General features: G+C 42.0%; 1 protein-coding gene and 1 pseudogene across 2 annotated transcripts in view; one reads left to right on the top strand and one right to left on the bottom strand.

Annotated features, from left to right (window-relative positions):
- The window catches only part of TMEM132C (transmembrane protein 132C), a 432,621-nt gene that overhangs the window by 345,656 nt on the left and 70,203 nt on the right, over positions 1–16,762 (bottom strand). The gene's annotated exons all lie outside the window — the stretch shown is intronic.
- Positions 7,184–7,764, top strand: LOC108281695 (annotated as a pseudogene). Its single transcript, XR_001816074.2, has one exon. The product of XR_001816074.2 is annotated as a protein S100-A11-like (transcript).

The raw sequence follows: 16,762 nt of genomic DNA on the forward strand, positions 1-16,762 counted from the left end.
CAAAAAAAAAAAAAAATCAAAGATGATGCAAACAAATGGTAAAACATTCCAGGCTCATGGATAGGAAGAATCAATATTGTTAAAATGGCCATACTGCCTAAAGCAATATATAAATTCAAAGCTATTCCTATTAAACTACCATTGAGACACTTCACAGAACTAGAAATACTATTTTAAAATTCATATGAAATAAAAAAGGAGCCCAAATAGCCAAGTCAATCCTAAGCAAAAAGAACAAAGCAGGAGGCATCCCATTACTCAACTTCAAACTATACTACAGGGCTACACTAACCAAAACAGCATGGTACTGGTATAAAAACACATAGACCAATGGAACATAATAAAAATCTAGAAATAAGACCACACACCTACAACTATCTACTCTTTGACAAATCTTCCAAAAACAACCAATGGGGAAAGGATTCCCTATTCAATAATTAGTGCTAGAATAACTGGCTGGCCATATGCAGGGGTGTAAGGACCCCTTATATGAAGGAGTCTTTATACAAAGGACACCATATACAAAAATTAACTCAAGATGGATTAAAGACTTATATGCAAAACCCAAAACTATAAAAACCATGGAAGACAACCTAGGCAATACCATTCAGGACACAGGCATGAGCCACAATTCCATGACGAAGATGACGAAAGCAACAATTGACAAACGGAATCTAATTAAACAAAGGAGCTTCTACAGAGCAAAAGAAACTATCAACAGAATAAACAGACAACCTACAGAATGGGAGAAAATATTTGCAAACTATGCATCTGGCAAAAGTCGAATATCCAGCATCTATAAGGAACTTAAGCAAATTTACAAGAAAAAAAAAAACATTAAAAAGTGAGCAAAGGACAGAAACAGGCACTTTTCAAAAGAAGACATACATGCGGCCAACAATCATATGAAAAGAAGTTGAACATCACTGATCATTAGAGAAATGTAAACCAAACTGCAATGAGATACCATCTCACGCCTGTCAGAATGGCTACTATGAAAAAGTCAGAAAATAACAGATACTGGCGAGGTTGTGGAGAAAAAGGAACACTTATACACTGTTGGTCAGAGTGTAAATTATTTAATAGTTCAATCGTTGTGGAAGATAGTATGGCGATTCCTCAAAGACCTAAAGACAGAAATATCATTTGACCCCGCAATCCTACTACTAGGTGCATACCCAAAGGGATATAAATTGTTCTTTTATAAAGACACATGTACACATATGTTTACGGCAGCACTATTCACAATAGAAAAAACACGGAATCAACCTAAGTGCCCATCAGTGATAGACTGTATAAAGAAAATGTGGTGCATATACACCGTGGCATACTATGCAGCCATAAAAAGGAACACGGTCACACACTTTGCAGGGACTTAGATGGAGCTAGAGGCCATTATCCTTGTCAAATTAACATGGAAACAGAAAATCAAATGCCACATGTTCTCAGTTACAAGTGGGAGCCAAATCATGAGAACACATGGACACATGGGGGAGAAACACCACACACTGAAGCCTGTTGGAGAGCGGTGGGCAGGAGAAGGGAGAGGATCAGGAAGGAGAGCTAATGGATGCTGGACGTAACACCTGGGTGATGGTGTGATATGCGCAGTAAACCACTAGACGCACGTTTGCCTATGTCACAGACCTGCACATCCTGCACACATAGCCCTGAACTTAAAAGCTGGAATTAAAAAAAGAAACTCTTTTTTTTCTAAAGGAAAGAAAGCATTAGCTTCAACAGAACCTGTTTGTGTAGGGTTTGTATTTTGCTTTTAAATAAGAACAATTTGAATATCTGTCTCTACTTATTTATATAGATATATAGAACCAATTTTTAATTGGCCTATAAGTACATAATTTCATGCATTTATAGGCAATAAGCACATGAAAAGATGCTCAGCATCATCAGTCATTCAGGTACCACAAATCAAAATTACAAAACACCACTGCAAACAGAACAGGATGACTGAAATAAAGCCGGACAGTAGCAAGTGCTGATAAGGACGCAGAGAAATCAGACACCTCATTCACTGCTCTTAGGGCTCTAGAATGCAGCCACTTCAGAAGCACTTTGACAGTTCCTCAAAATGTTAAACATAGAGTTACCTCACGACACAGCCACACCACTTTTAGGAACATACCGAAAAGAAATAAAAACATATATCCACACGAAAACTTGTATGTGAATGTTCACAGCAGCATTATTCGTAATAGCCAAAAAGTGGAAACGAGCCAAATGCCTATCAATGAATGAATGGGTACGCTAAATGTAGTATATCCATGTAACAGAAGACTAGCCAGTTACTCATACATGCAACAACACGATGAACAACAAAACCCTCAGGCTAAGTGGAAGAATTCATTCATAAAGCACTTCGTATTGTGTTGTGTGACATTTTGTACATATTACAGAGGATTTTATTGTATGGCGTATTGTATGGTTTCATTTCTATAAAATGTCCCAAACAGGCAAATCCATAGAGACAGAAATTGGATAATGGTGGCCAGGGTGAGGAAATCGGGTCTGGAGGGCGACTGCTGAATGAGTGCAAGGTTTCTTTTCAGGGTGAAAAACAGAATCTAAAATTAAACGATAGCAATGGTTGTTCAACTCTTAATACATTAAATGTCACTGGCTCATAGACATTAAAAGGGTTAATGTTATGGTATGTAAATTACGTGCCAATAAAAGTTATTAAAGAAAAAAGACCATTTAGTGGAATATTGCAATCACTTCCTCAACCACAGGCTAAGATACTCAATGAGGACAAGAGCTCTAACCTCATGAGAAAGAGGTAACCGTACAGAGTTACTTTAGGAATATCTCAGTAAGTAAGAAGACAGTTCTTTTTTTTTTTTTTTTTTGGACACAGTCTCATTCTGTCACCAGGCTGGAGTGCAGTAGCATGATCTCAGCTCACTGCAACTTCTGTCTCCTGGGTTCGAGCAATTCTCCTGCCTCAGCCTCCCAAGTAGCTGAGACTACAGGCACAAGCCACTATGCCCAACTGATTTTTGTATTTTCAGTAGAGACGGGGTTTCATCATGTTGGCCAGGATAGTCTCGATCTCTTGACCATGTGATCTGCCTGCCTCAGCCTCCCAAAGTGCTGGAATTACAGGCCTGAGCCACCACACTCAGCCACAGCTCCTTCTCAACTCCCCAGATGCACCTGCACAAACTCCACAATTGCCTAAAATGTTCCCCAACTGCCACGTGGCAGAATCTGTCACCCTACCCTTCTCTGGCTACCTTGCTACCCCCACTTGCTACATCTCCCTTGGGACATCTTAGGGATCCTGCTTACTTTGCATGATCAAAGGATGTTCAGGCCCCTTGAAGACTGCAAAGAATGGACTTCCATCAACAACCTCTGCACTGTGAAGTCAATGCAAAGGCACAGCACCGCAGCCAGGGAAGGTCCTCCCTGCTCCAAAGAAAACAAAGTTCAAAGGGCAGAGGGGAAGCTCTGTCCACTAATAGGAAACATCCCCAAGCACCTAGCAGGGGCCCGGGGGCAAAGGAGGAGGGCAGCAGTTCCAGGCAGCAGAATTCCTTCTCTGTCCTTCCTGGGAAGGATCAAAGCAGGATGCAAACAAAACCTGCCCGGTCTGAGGAGAAGGCCCGGCTTGTGGAGCATAATCAGATGTAAAGACTTCTCAGCACTCTTTAAAGAGTCCCACAGAACAGAAGGAAAGGAGCGAGGACATGATAGCCTGAGATCAAACTGTGAGAGTGATGAGTGACACTTTGGCAAGGGGTATCCACTGGGGGCTGTGTCTCGGCTCCTTTCTTCTGTCCAAACAGGTTTGGAAGATTCTCTACCTTAGGTAATCAAGATAACTGTACTCCTTGACTAACACTTTAATCTGGTAGTATTAGCAAGGTGTTCTGAAAGTGTTTTGAACACAAAAGGACACTTTCTTCCCTTCCTGTTTCTTACTGACTATTTGCAAAGAAGTGTGACCAGGTGAACTTTTAGCCGCGAAAGTGGAGGTGACTGTGGTAGTGGAAAGAGAGGGAAGGCCGGAAGCAGGACGTGGGCGGGAGACTGTAACATACAGATAGTAGTCGGGGTAACTCAAGCCCATCAGTGGTTTATCAAGTAGTCAGACATTTATTTCCTTCTCATTTAAAATACTAAGAAGTGAAATGGTGCAGGGGCTGAGTTAACAGTTCTACGGTATGAGAGCCCCAAATCTGCATGCTGTCCTCTACGTCTGCCTCATGGCCCAAAATTGCTGCATCAGTTCAAGCCATCATATCTACATTCTAATCAGCTGCAAGAAGAAGCAGGAAGAAGCCTATCTTCAGTCCTTTCCAGTAAACTGTCTAAAGGCTGCATGCTCCATGCCCATTTCTGTTTGTATAGAGTAGTTAGCTCCACTGTGTTTCAGGAGAGGTTGCATAATGTATTTTTTTTCCTGATAAAACTACATAATTTTGGCTGAGTCCTGACTTGCCCCAAAAGTGTGGTTGACATTGAGCTAAACTATTTTTAAATCCTTTAGAGTAAAATACAACACCTTGGGAGATAAATGATTAGCAATGACAGTAATTACTTTCTTACAACAACAGACTACTTTTATCTTCCTTTATTACTCCAAATTAAGCTACTTACTGAGAATTCCCTGACAATCGGTAAAAAGAACAAATGTATTCAGAATGCCTTTCCATCCTAGACATCTGAGAATAAATGAAAAGCAACACAGAAGCTTGTTAGCCTTTGCCAGCAGAGACCCAAAGAAAGAGCACAGAGTTTTTGGGAGGCCAAGATGAGTGGATCACCAGAGGTCAGGAGTTCGAGACCAGCCTGGCCAACATGGCAAAACACCATCTCTACCAATAATACAAAATTTAGCCAGGTGTGGTGGTGGGCATCTGTAATCCCAGCTACTGGGGAGGCTGAGGCAGGAGAATCATTTGAATTTGGGCGGGCAGGGGCTGCAGTGAGTTGAGATTGTGCCACTGCACTGCAGACTGGGTGACAGAAAAAGACGCTGTTTCAAAAAAAATAAATAAGAAGAAAGAAAAGAACGAGCATAGAATATCAGGATGGTGAGGAGTATCGTTCCCCAAATGGTGTACATTTCATCTTGTCCTTGGGTAACACCATTTTAGTATTCGGGCTATACCTTAGATCAGTGAAGACTGCTGATGCCCAAATAATTAGACCAATCTATTAATGCCACTAATATAACTGTGTTTTTGCTCTATGTATCACGCTGGTCTTACTTTTTTCCCTACTAGTCTATTTATATTTCCTTTTGAATTTGTAACAGCTCTTTATTTATGAAAAATAAAATACCTTTGCCATTTTGTTGCAGCTAAAATAAGATATGATAAGATATGATAAGATAATAGGTCTTTAAAAAAACAACTCAGAATGAGGAACCACCGGTAGAGCATCCAAGCGGTTAAGCAGAATTAGGCAGAAAACTTTTTGAACGCAGAGATATCAGGTGTTGATGTTAGATAAGGTGAATGTGAGAAAAACATTTGCAATGTGAACACCACTCATTTTCAAGGTCTCCAAATAGTTAAGACTGCCAAGTTCCCAAGCTCTGAAGGCCTTTGGCACACCCCAGACTTTCAACAGAGTATCTCCTTACCAAGGAAAAGCAAAAAAGAAATAGCAGCTAAAGTCATTTTAAGGAGCTCCTAATGCCTTATGTAAATATGGGAAGGGACGTAGAGCCCCCTCTAAACTCAAAAGAACCATCCAAATGTTACTGTTCTTTTTTTGTCATCTGTCTGTACAAACACGTGCATTGATGACCATGTTTGTGTTAGAGAAACACAGAAAGTTGGCCAGGAACCATTCCCCAGAGAGCATCTGTGTAGACACAGTTCTGCCAAGATGCCGGGGCATGTGAGCCCCTGGGTGATGTCCTGGAGGTGGGGCCTGAAGCTGCCCACTAGTTGCCTGGAATGGGAAGAAGACTTTGCATCTTTCCTCTTCCCTGGCTCCGGGTCTGTGTGCAGGAAGATCAGCTCCTCAAATGCACAAAGACCTGCAGGCTGTGCTGCTGCTGGAGTTTTTTTAAGTACTGGTGTCTGGAACTTGGGAAGTGATGGGGATCTTCCTGGGGGGAATGAGATGAAGAATCTTAAACAGCACGGAGACAGCAGTCCCCACCCAAAGCCACTTCATAAGTGGCCACTTAATCGGTGGGAGAGGAGGGGAGACTGGCAGCTTGAAGCAAACAGAACAGGCACATCCTCGAAGGACACTGTGCCGAACCACGGACCTCCATTAGCAAGTGGAGTGAAGCTACACCCTCCTTCCTCTGAACTTCACGACTCCTCTGGATAAACCAGCACAGACAAGATTAGACTACAAGAGAGACAGAACTCCAACCCCTGGGCTGCCATGGCTGCTCTCCCAGAGGAACTTAAAAAGAAAAGCCCTGTGTAACTTGATCCCCTTTGCCTCTAAGAGCTGGACGCCCTGGGAGGTCCCTGGCAAGTCTCCCTGAACACAGACCACATGCTGGCAGTGGGGGCTGACCTCCAGTGCTTTGAAGGAGGGAACCCCCAGCCCCCAACACAGACGCCTACTCCAACAAGGCTCAGAAAATCAGCAGAGGGGAAAAGAGGCTCGAAAATCCTTTTTAAATTTGCCTGCCAGATGTGAAAATCCAGGCAGCCCAGGAGGAGCACTCAGAGAGACACAGAAGAACCTTAAATGCTTAAGTTAAGTCCTCCTTAAGGATCTCCTGCTAATCATTTAAGCCAACGCAACATCTTTACAAAATCGAGGGAATTACCCAAAGCCCTCAGTGAGGGGCCTGGGCTTGCCTCCTCCCCTGATATCATGTGAAACGACTCAGGCAACAGTTAATAAATCTCAAGACCCTGGGACGGATTTCATCTTTGTGCAGAAAAAAAGAAATATATATATATATTTCTATAGAAGGAACACAAGAAAGGAGCCCAGGATCTGAGTGTCATCAGTTAGCTGATCAGAGAGCTATAGTCACAGGCAGCCAAAAGCTCACAAACGAGTGGGAGGGGACCTGCTGAGAACTCTTGCTTTGGAGAACTCTTTCCAGCGTTTCAGCAACATTGAGGGAAACACCCGCCACGTGCTAAGCTCTGTCCTGGGCATGCGGAAAACAGCAGAGATCCCACCCCGTGAGGCTTCGATAAACAGCACACATACTAAATAAATACGTTTTATGAGACCCGCACGCTGCGCGCCCAAAGCTCTCAGCGCCGCTCCCAGCCGCAGCCTTCCGCGTGCCTCGCTCAGCTCCAACGTGGCAAAAATCTCCAGCCCTAGAGACTGAGCGGTGCATCGAGTCCCTGATTGCTGTTTTCCAGAGGTATGCTGGAAAAGATGGTTATAACTACACTCTCTCCAAGACGGAGTTTCTGAGCTTCATGAATACAGAACTGGCTGCCTTCACAAAGAACCAGAAGGACCCCGGTGTCCTGGACCACATGATGAAGAAACTGGACATCAATAGTGATGGGCAGCTAGATTTCTCAGAATTTCTTAATCTGATTGGTGGCCTAGCTATGGCTTGCCATGACTCCTTCCTCAAGGCTGTCCCTTCCCAGAAGCGGACCTGAGGACCCCTTAGGCCTGGCCTTTAAATCCACCCCATTTCCTTCCAGCCTTTCTGTCATCATCTCCACAGCCCACACGTTACCGCTGGAGCCCAGCACGCCAGCCACCTCATGCAGGCCCCACCTGTGGATAGTAGTAAAACAATGTCGCTTTTTTCAAACATAAAAAAAATAAAATAAAATAAAATAAACGTATTTTATAAATGGGTCACATGTACCAAGGGAAAATAAGGGCGAGCGGAGCACGGGCTCAAAGAGAAGGAGATGTCTCCCCTGGATGATTAAGCTGTTACCGCGTAGGCAATTGGTTCAACTTCCACTCATCGGAGCGCACAGTTTGGTATGCAGTGATTCCACCTGCAGGAGTCTCAGCACCATCTCAGGGGACAAGTAATTTCCTGCTCTTCTGTGATCTAAAAGTTGCTGTGTGCAAACCTCCCTGGTGCTTCACAATACTATCAAAGAGAGAACCTTACGTCTGGTCCTTACAGGAATCTGAATATTGCTTTGAGAGGTTCTACAGATATCAAAAAAAAAAAAAAAAAAAGCCAGATGTAAAATAGCATCTCAGAGTGCAAAGAGTTCAACGCGGAGACAAGGAGTGTGAAGTCCAGGAAATGTAGGCTTTCTTTTCCTGGTTCCTATTTCAGGAAGATCACACAGCTGGTCTTCCCTGGGGTGTTAGAATCCTCACTGTTACTACAAACATCAAGAGTCTCACATGTTTGTGAACTGGGATAAAAACAAAAAATCTACCTTCAAGTTAGTACATCCATTTCCAGAGCTCCACAAGGAAGGAATTAAGTGGACAGGAAATCACCCAAACATGAGGATAAAAAGGTCTCACAGAGAGTGTCTGAAATGTGAGGAGTGCTATGAACTCTCCCGAAGAAAAGAAACAGCCAGAAGACTGACAGAATTGCAAAGGTCTGCAGGGAACAAAAGAACACCAGCAGTAAGGGGAAGAACCGCTCAGACCTGAGACCTCCCTGGGTTTGCAGCTGTATTTGTACTTTCAAAATTGGGTCTGGGCAGTTTGGAGGTTCATTTGGATTTCATGAACCTAAGTAGTTCTTAGATTTTTTTTGCTCTACCCCAGTCAGAAAGTGACTTCAAAACATTTTGTATTGGTAGAATGCCAACCTGAGAAATCAGAAAAAGATAGAAATGCGATCACAAGCCCACCTTGGAAAAATCCACACACATTTCTGAAGCCTCTTCTTTATTTAACATCACCTGAGCAGCAAAGCATAGCTAATGATGAGGCTGAACTGTGAACACAACACAAGTCCCCGGGAACAATAGAAAAATATAATCAAGGAGTCAAACCCCAGCATAGTGATAATTATTCTTATCGAGACATTCTCCCATTGAATATAATAAGCCAGACACTATAATCTTCAGGCAAAATGTTGCAGAAACAGCTGTCATAATTGAAGAACATGCTCACGAGATCAGAGACCATGGAAAAAAAAAAGGGAGAGAGAGAGAAGAAGAAAACAAGAAACTCCCATACCGTCTCTTCCAGAAGTTCTCTCTTTTTAAGCCTAATTTCTCTACGGCTTATTTCTCTTGTTCTCTTTAAAGCATTCTCTTCAAGGCTGACTGGTTTCTGATTTCCATGGCTTTAGACTTAAGTTTGTCATGCCAACTTGGAAGGAGGCCAAACTGTAGATAAAATAGGAACATTCCACATAAAAGCAATGGAGTCTCAACCCAAGCTGGCACAAACGTGGGATATGAAGTGAGCACACTCCTTGCTCTGAAACACTGCCTCCAGGAAGCCCCTCTTGCCTTGCACCAAGAGGAGCTCTCTCCTGACTCCTGGAAAAGACAGGAAGAAGATGGCAGGGATGCAGGGTTCTGAAAGCTATTGTTAGTGAGCTGGGTCTTGGGGACTTTTGCATTAAAAAAAAATGGCACTTCAACTACCATGTGTCTTGCTGCCAGGGAGCGGAAATGTCACCTCGGCTTAGGGGCAGACAGATGGCTAGCCAAGATGGTTTCTCATCACTGTTGGCTGAGTTCATTTCTGTGCATAGCAGCAGTAGACCCTGGATAAATGACTGTGTATTTGAGAAAACATGATACATATTTGATATTTAACTTTTAGAGTTAAATAAAAGGAATGACTTCTCAACCTTTCAAAAGAACGGTCTTGCTAGAAATAGTAACTTGGCTTAAATTTAGAGTCCCAGCTGGGATGTCTTCATCATATAATTACTTAACGAGAGACATTCTGTTAGGAAATGGGCATACAGTGTCAGGAAATAACCCCTCCCAGAGAACTACAGATTGCACGGAGAAAATTCTATTTTTCACAAAGCTCTGTAATGACCATGTATATAAAGCATCTCTTTATATATGCACATATTTAAATGTAGTATTACATGCATGCATATAGTTTATATAAATGCAGCCTCTTCCCATCTAATGAACAAACTCAAGACAAATTCTATCTCATGCACTGTAATAGTATGACTATAATAGTGATTAAACCCAAATCACTTAAATATTTACTGCCCAATATTAGACAAGTATTTTCACAATAAAGCCTGTTGTATTTATTTAAAACACAAAATGGTAATGGATAATTGCCCTGATCACTTAAACCCCAATACTACAGAGGCAAGTAACACTTTTCTTTCCATTGGTCTAATTTAATGAGCTGGGATAAAGCACTGTGAATAATTAGGGATTAGCTCTTTAAGAATATCCACACTCTGTGTTTCCAGTAAAATAATTATGAAAGAGTGTTTGGAGTAACAGAAAGAACACCTGGGGGGCAAGGATGCATTTGTCCATTTATCCTGGGCTCTCCTCTCACTAACTGGGTGTTCTTGGGCAAGTACCTTGCCCTCTCTGTGTCTCAATACCCTCATCTATGGAATGGGGATAATGCAGATCAGATATCTACCCCATGGGGCTGTTATGAGGACTCACAAACTAATACTTGCTTCATCACGTAGTTACTGAAAGAAACTGATGCATTATTCTACTTGCTCTAGTTCAATTTTCCTGTCTTATAACATGAGAATAGCTATTTGCCTTCTTAATGGGCTGCAGTGATAACTGAAGTAGGGTTATTCGGGCATGAGTGCTGTTACGTACAGCAAGCGTTTTAACACACGCTGGTGATTACTGATCTTCCTTGGCCCCATTCAATATAAGGATGGGAGGTTAGAGTACAATGGTGATGGTCAATCTTTTCTGAAAACCTTGATCTCTCTTTTGAAAATCCAAATACCAATATGTAGGCTAATAAACCTGTATTGTATAAATACCAACGTATAGTTATTTATTATGGAGTTTGAGATGATGAAGATGCTTTTGTGGACAACAAATTCCTTTGCAAAAGCTAACAATTCAGGTATTACCCCAAAATCATAAATCCATCCCCATCACAATATTATCACAAAGCATATTAATTTTTCACCAAGCAGCATCATCTGAGTTTTGAACAACTTTTCACAGAGAACACAAAGAAGAGAACTCAGGTGTCGAGTTATACATGAATTCACATAGGCAAATCTGAATTTTAAAACATGTGGTATAATCCTGTAACTTTGGCAATCCATGATACATGTGAAACACTTAGCTTAAAAAGAAATCAACATGGAAATCTCCAACTATTTAGAACTAATAAAGTATGAGTGCACTGAGAGATTCAGCCAAAGCAGCATTGAAAGGAAAATTTATAGCTTAGCCAGGTGCATTGGGAAACTGAAAAAGAACAAATGATGTTTTATGTCCTCTACCAGTGGAGAAAACTCAAATAAGTAGGTTAAGATTTTAAAAGATAAAAAAGATTTTTGCTAGCAACATTAGAAGTAAATGTTAAGATCCTCCTAAAGAGGGTTGATGATAGCCTATATGCCTATGGGACACAACTGGAAACCATTAGGCTCAATAGGGAGACACTGGCACTGAGGAATGAGAACGCACGCTGGACCTGGAGCTGGCCCTTCTGCCAAGGCAGGGGTCTAATGCCTTGAATCTCGAGGACATGGGGGGTGGGGGGTGGCGGTCCCTGGAGATAGGCTGGGCTGACACAGAGGTGGAGCTTGGATATTTTATTTTTTATTTATTTTTGCTTTGTTTTGTTCGTTTGTTTTTTCTTTTTTTAATTGCATTTTATGTTTTGGGGTACATGTGAAGAACATGCAAGATTGTTGCATAGGTACACGCATGGCAGTATGATTTGCTGCCTTCCTTCCCTTCACCTATATCTGGCATTTCTCCCCATGCTATCTCTCCCCACCTCCCCACCCCCCATCCCTCCCCCATTTCCCCCCAACAGACCCCAGTGTGTAGTGCTCCCCTCCCTCTGTCCACGTGTTCTCATTGTTCAACACCCGCCTATGAGTAAGAACATGCGGTGTTTGATTTTCTGCTCGTGTCAGTTTGCTGAGAATTATGGTTTCCAGGTTCATCCATGTCTCTACAAAGGACACGAACTCATCATTTTCGATGGCTGCATAATATTCCATGGTGTTTATGTGCCTCATTTTCCCTGTCCAGTCTATCATCAGTGGGCATTTGGGTTGTTTCCAGGTTTTTAGCTATTATAAACAGTGCTGCAATGAACATTCGTGTGCATGTGTCCTTATAGTAGAACGATTTATAATCCTTTGGATATATACCCAGTAATGGGATTGCTGGGTCAAATGGAATTTCTATTTCTAGGTCCTTAAGGAATTGCCACACTGTCTTCCACAATGGTTGAACTAATTTATACTCCCACCAACAGTGTAAAAGTGTTCCTATTTCTCCACATCCTCTCCAGCATCTGTTGTTTCCAGATTTTTTAATGATTGCCATTCTAACTGGTGTGAGATGGTATCTCAATGTAGTTTTGATTTGCATTTCTCTGATGACGAGTGATGAGCATTTTTTCATATGTTTGTTGGCCTCATATATGTCTTCTTTTGTAAAGTATCTGTTCATATCCTTTGCCCACTTTTGAATGGGCATGTTTTTTTTCTTGTAAATCTGTTTTAATTCTTTGTAAATTCTGGATATCAGCCCTTTGTCAGATAGGTAGACTGCAAAAATTTTTTCCCATTTTGTTGGTTGCCGATTCACTCTAATGATTGTTTCTTTTGCCGTGATTAGGTCCCATTTGTCTATTTTGGCTTTTGTTGCCAATGCTTTTGGTGTTTTGGTCATGAAGTCCTTGCCTACGCCTATGTCCTGAATGGTTTTGCCTAGATTTTCTTCTAGGGTTTTTATGGTGTTAGGTCTTATGTTTAAGTCTTTAATCCATCTGGAGTTAATTTTAGTGTAAGGCTTAGTATTTTTGCAACTGCTGCCTGCTTTCCAGGTCGTCTGAGCTGAATGTTGGCACTGAAACTAGACAGTCTTTATGACTCTTTCCAGCTCTTTCTGAAATCCAGGGTTTGTTAAGGTGGGGTGAGGTGGAGTTATCCTGCAAACCAGAGAGAAAGAAGAGCATCTGCTTCCTTCCCCCCATGTCTTCCTTCCTCGCACCCACACAGCACACGCCTCGTCACAGTCATATGCATGCACACACACCACACACAAGCCACACATTCTCACGCATACACACAACACACACCACACACTCTCATACACACACCACGCACACCACAAACTCACATCTGCAACACGCCCAAGCCACACGCTCTCATACATACACATACAACAAACTCACACATGCAACACACACACCACACACTCACACACAACACATACACACCACACAAAACCACACTCTAACACATACACACAACACCACACATTCTCACATATACACACAAGTAATACTCACATATACATGCTACACTCACAAACAAACACAATGCCCTCAAATACACACAACACACACACAACAGACACACCACATCACTGTCAAATAAAGTAATGCTCACACACATAAACACAACACTCACATACACTGTCACACATACAGGCATTCACACACATATATGTACTCTCAAATACATACATACTCTCAAATACAATAACGCACACACACATACAGCACCACACACATACACACAACACTCAAACACATGTAAACACAATACACGTTCATACACATACATGCAACACACATATAATCACATTGTCACATTCATAAACACATGACACACTCTCACACATACACATATGCACATGCATCTATCTACATACACACAACACATACACACATACACGCACACAGGCACACAACACATATGTGCAACACACATGCACACACATACACAAAAACAGCACTCACATAAACACACAGCATTCATACAACACACATGCACATACAACACACATACACATATACACAATACACATAAAACACATACACACAAATAATCAGCAAAGCATCTAAACCTAACTTTTCAAAACATGACACTATGTGCCCATGTCATATTTTCTAGCTCCGGACTCCAAAATTCACATTTTATTAGCAAGTTCTGTGCTGTCTGGAGGGTGGAGGCCTCCACAGGGCCACTAGGCGGATGTCCAAGGCCCCAGGACACTTGGCAAGAGCCAGTGCAACTCCTTGAAGAATAATCTCAGAGATGACTGGGAACACGCCAATTCCCCTTCTGGAGGAAATGAGGGGACAGCCAGGGCTCTGGGACACCCACTCCCATCCACGGTGGACACACCAGGGGAGGCCCATCCACGAGGCCCAGCGCCTTCCCACTTATGACTCACACCCTCCTCCTAGGCACAAGAACGACAGGTGCACCAAAGGGGTGCTGCAGGAGCCCTTGGCTGCGAGGGTTGCAACCTTTTATTTTTGATCCTTCAAGAAAATCAGAAGTAGTGCCTGAGGGTTTTGGCTTAAAACCTTGACATGTGAGAATTATATGGTCTATCACTTCCAAGAAAACCACTGTGGATCACGAGAGAGAGAGAGAGAGAGAGAGAGAGAGAGAGAGAGAGAGAGAATACGTCTTCAAGCGTCTTCAAGGAAGAGCTGTTAACAATTTGAAGACAGAAAACTGACGTGGCTCTTAATATTTCTAAATGACAGTTGGGCTGGGCAAAGAAACAGCTTTTCTAAAACAGAAAAAAGGACTGCAGAAGAGCAGGAAGGCTGACCTTCTTCAAACAAATCACCTTTCTCTGTATCTTCCCAGAAGTGAAAGAAATGCTTGGGTGTCTTAAGACATTGAGAAAGCATTTTAAATCATCTCCCTGAAAAGCCCTTTCGTATGTGCAAACACTACTTGGAGCATGATTATGCGCAGTAATGAAAAACGAAATACCATACATACCCATCACCCAAGGAATGTTTGTGAACATGTGGCATCATCATATATTGCATAAAATGCAGGAGCTGAGATGCCTGAGCGAGATCCACAGGCATCAGCAGGGCTTGAGCGTGAAACCATCATGTCGGGTGGAATAAAAGTCAACTGGAGGAAGATACCGTGTGATACTTTGTGTGCCTAGTTTCAGAATGTTTGAAGCAACTTTGTTGCTTGTGGTTGGTGGGAATGTAAATTAGTACAACTTCTATGAAAAATAACATGGAGATTTCTCAAAGAACTAGAAGTAGAAATACCACTCGATCCAGCAATCCCACTACTGGGTATCTACCCAAAGGAAAAGAAATCATTATATCAAAAAAATACCTTCCCCGGTATGTTTATTGCAGCAGTATTCACAACAGCAACTTAGGATTCAGGAAACTACCCATGAATGAATGACTGGATTTAAAAAATGTGGTATATATTAATATATACCATGGACTAGTACTCAGCCATAAAAAAAGAATGAAATTATGCTTTACGTAGCAATATAAATGGAACTATGGAGGTCACTACCCTAAGTGGAACAAGCCAGGTACGGAAAGTCAAATGTCACATCTTCTGTTCATAAACGGGTGCTAAAAAGTGTGTACATGTGGATGTAGAGTGGAATAACAGACGAAGGCAACTCAGAAGTACTGAGAAATTAGTTAATGGGTACAACGTGCATTATTCGATGTTGATCTCCTAAAAAGCCCTGATTTGACTCCCATGCAAGTAACAAAATTGCACATGTACCCATAAAATTGTACGTTAAAACAATTAGAATAGATAAAACTTTGTTGCTTATTGATATGCATATATTACAAAAAGTTCAAACATACGGACTAGAAAAATTAGCACCACATTCGTGTTAGTGACAGATAAAGGGGTAGAGACGGGCATGGAGGGAGGGCTGGTGGAAGCAGGGAAAACAGGATGAGGGAGCAGAGGAAGGGCAGAAGTAACAAGGGGCCGGAGGCAGTGGATGGAGGGAGCATCCTCTGGGGAGGCTGCAAAGGATTTCAGCTTCATCCGTGGTGTTAGCTTTCTTTCATTCTTCTACTTTTGCATAAAAATCTGTCACCAACAGGATGAAATTCTAGCATCTGTAATTTTGTGACGGATGTTAGTTATTCATTATGCTACTCTCTCTTTTTAAGTATATATATGTATGCAAAGGTCTTTTCATTTTTATAACAGGGAAATGTTAACAGTCATGCATGTAAAAATCCAATGTTTCTAAGAGCCTTTTTTTCCTATTCTACCTTTCTAACTGAAAACTCATGGATTCTATTTTTGGTTAAAACTAGAATTTTTCTACTAGGGATTCAGTGTGGGGACATGAGATATAAGTGATGACAGGTATTCCAGGGGATGATTTTTAAAACGAAGGGTAAGTGTGTAGAGGGATGCTGACTAAATGGAGCAGTCAGAAGATGATCTATAAAATGAATAGAATGCATTTTTTCAAATCAATCTATCAAATGAAATACGCTTCACAAACATTTTTTAGAGACAGAGTCTCGCTCTGTTGCCCAGGCTGGATGGCAGTGGTGCAATCACAGCTCATTGCAGCTTTGGACTCCTGGGTTCAGGCGATCCTCTTGCCTCAGCCTCCCCAGCAACTGGGACTACAGGTGCACACCACAATTCCGGCCCTAGAAATAGACTTTTTAAAAACGTTGTTTGTATAACATATTCAAGGCTGGTTATGGTAAACACACAGCAGAGAGGAATCACCACCAGATTTTCAAATCACGTTAGTTTACTCAGTCAAATTGTTGGTCATGGCAACAGAAGTGTAAAGAGAACCGTGATGTGGGCTTTTGTGATTGGGGCTTTATGTACGCATGCTGGGGGTGTTCAAGTATCACGTGCATATGTGTGTACCTGTTAGCATTGTGCCCGTACACTTGTGTA

Source organism: Cebus imitator, unplaced genomic scaffold (assembly GCF_001604975.1).
Source record: "Cebus imitator isolate Cc_AM_T3 unplaced genomic scaffold, Cebus_imitator-1.0 Scaffold230, whole genome shotgun sequence".
Taxonomy (NCBI): Eukaryota; Metazoa; Chordata; class Mammalia; order Primates; family Cebidae; genus Cebus; species Cebus imitator.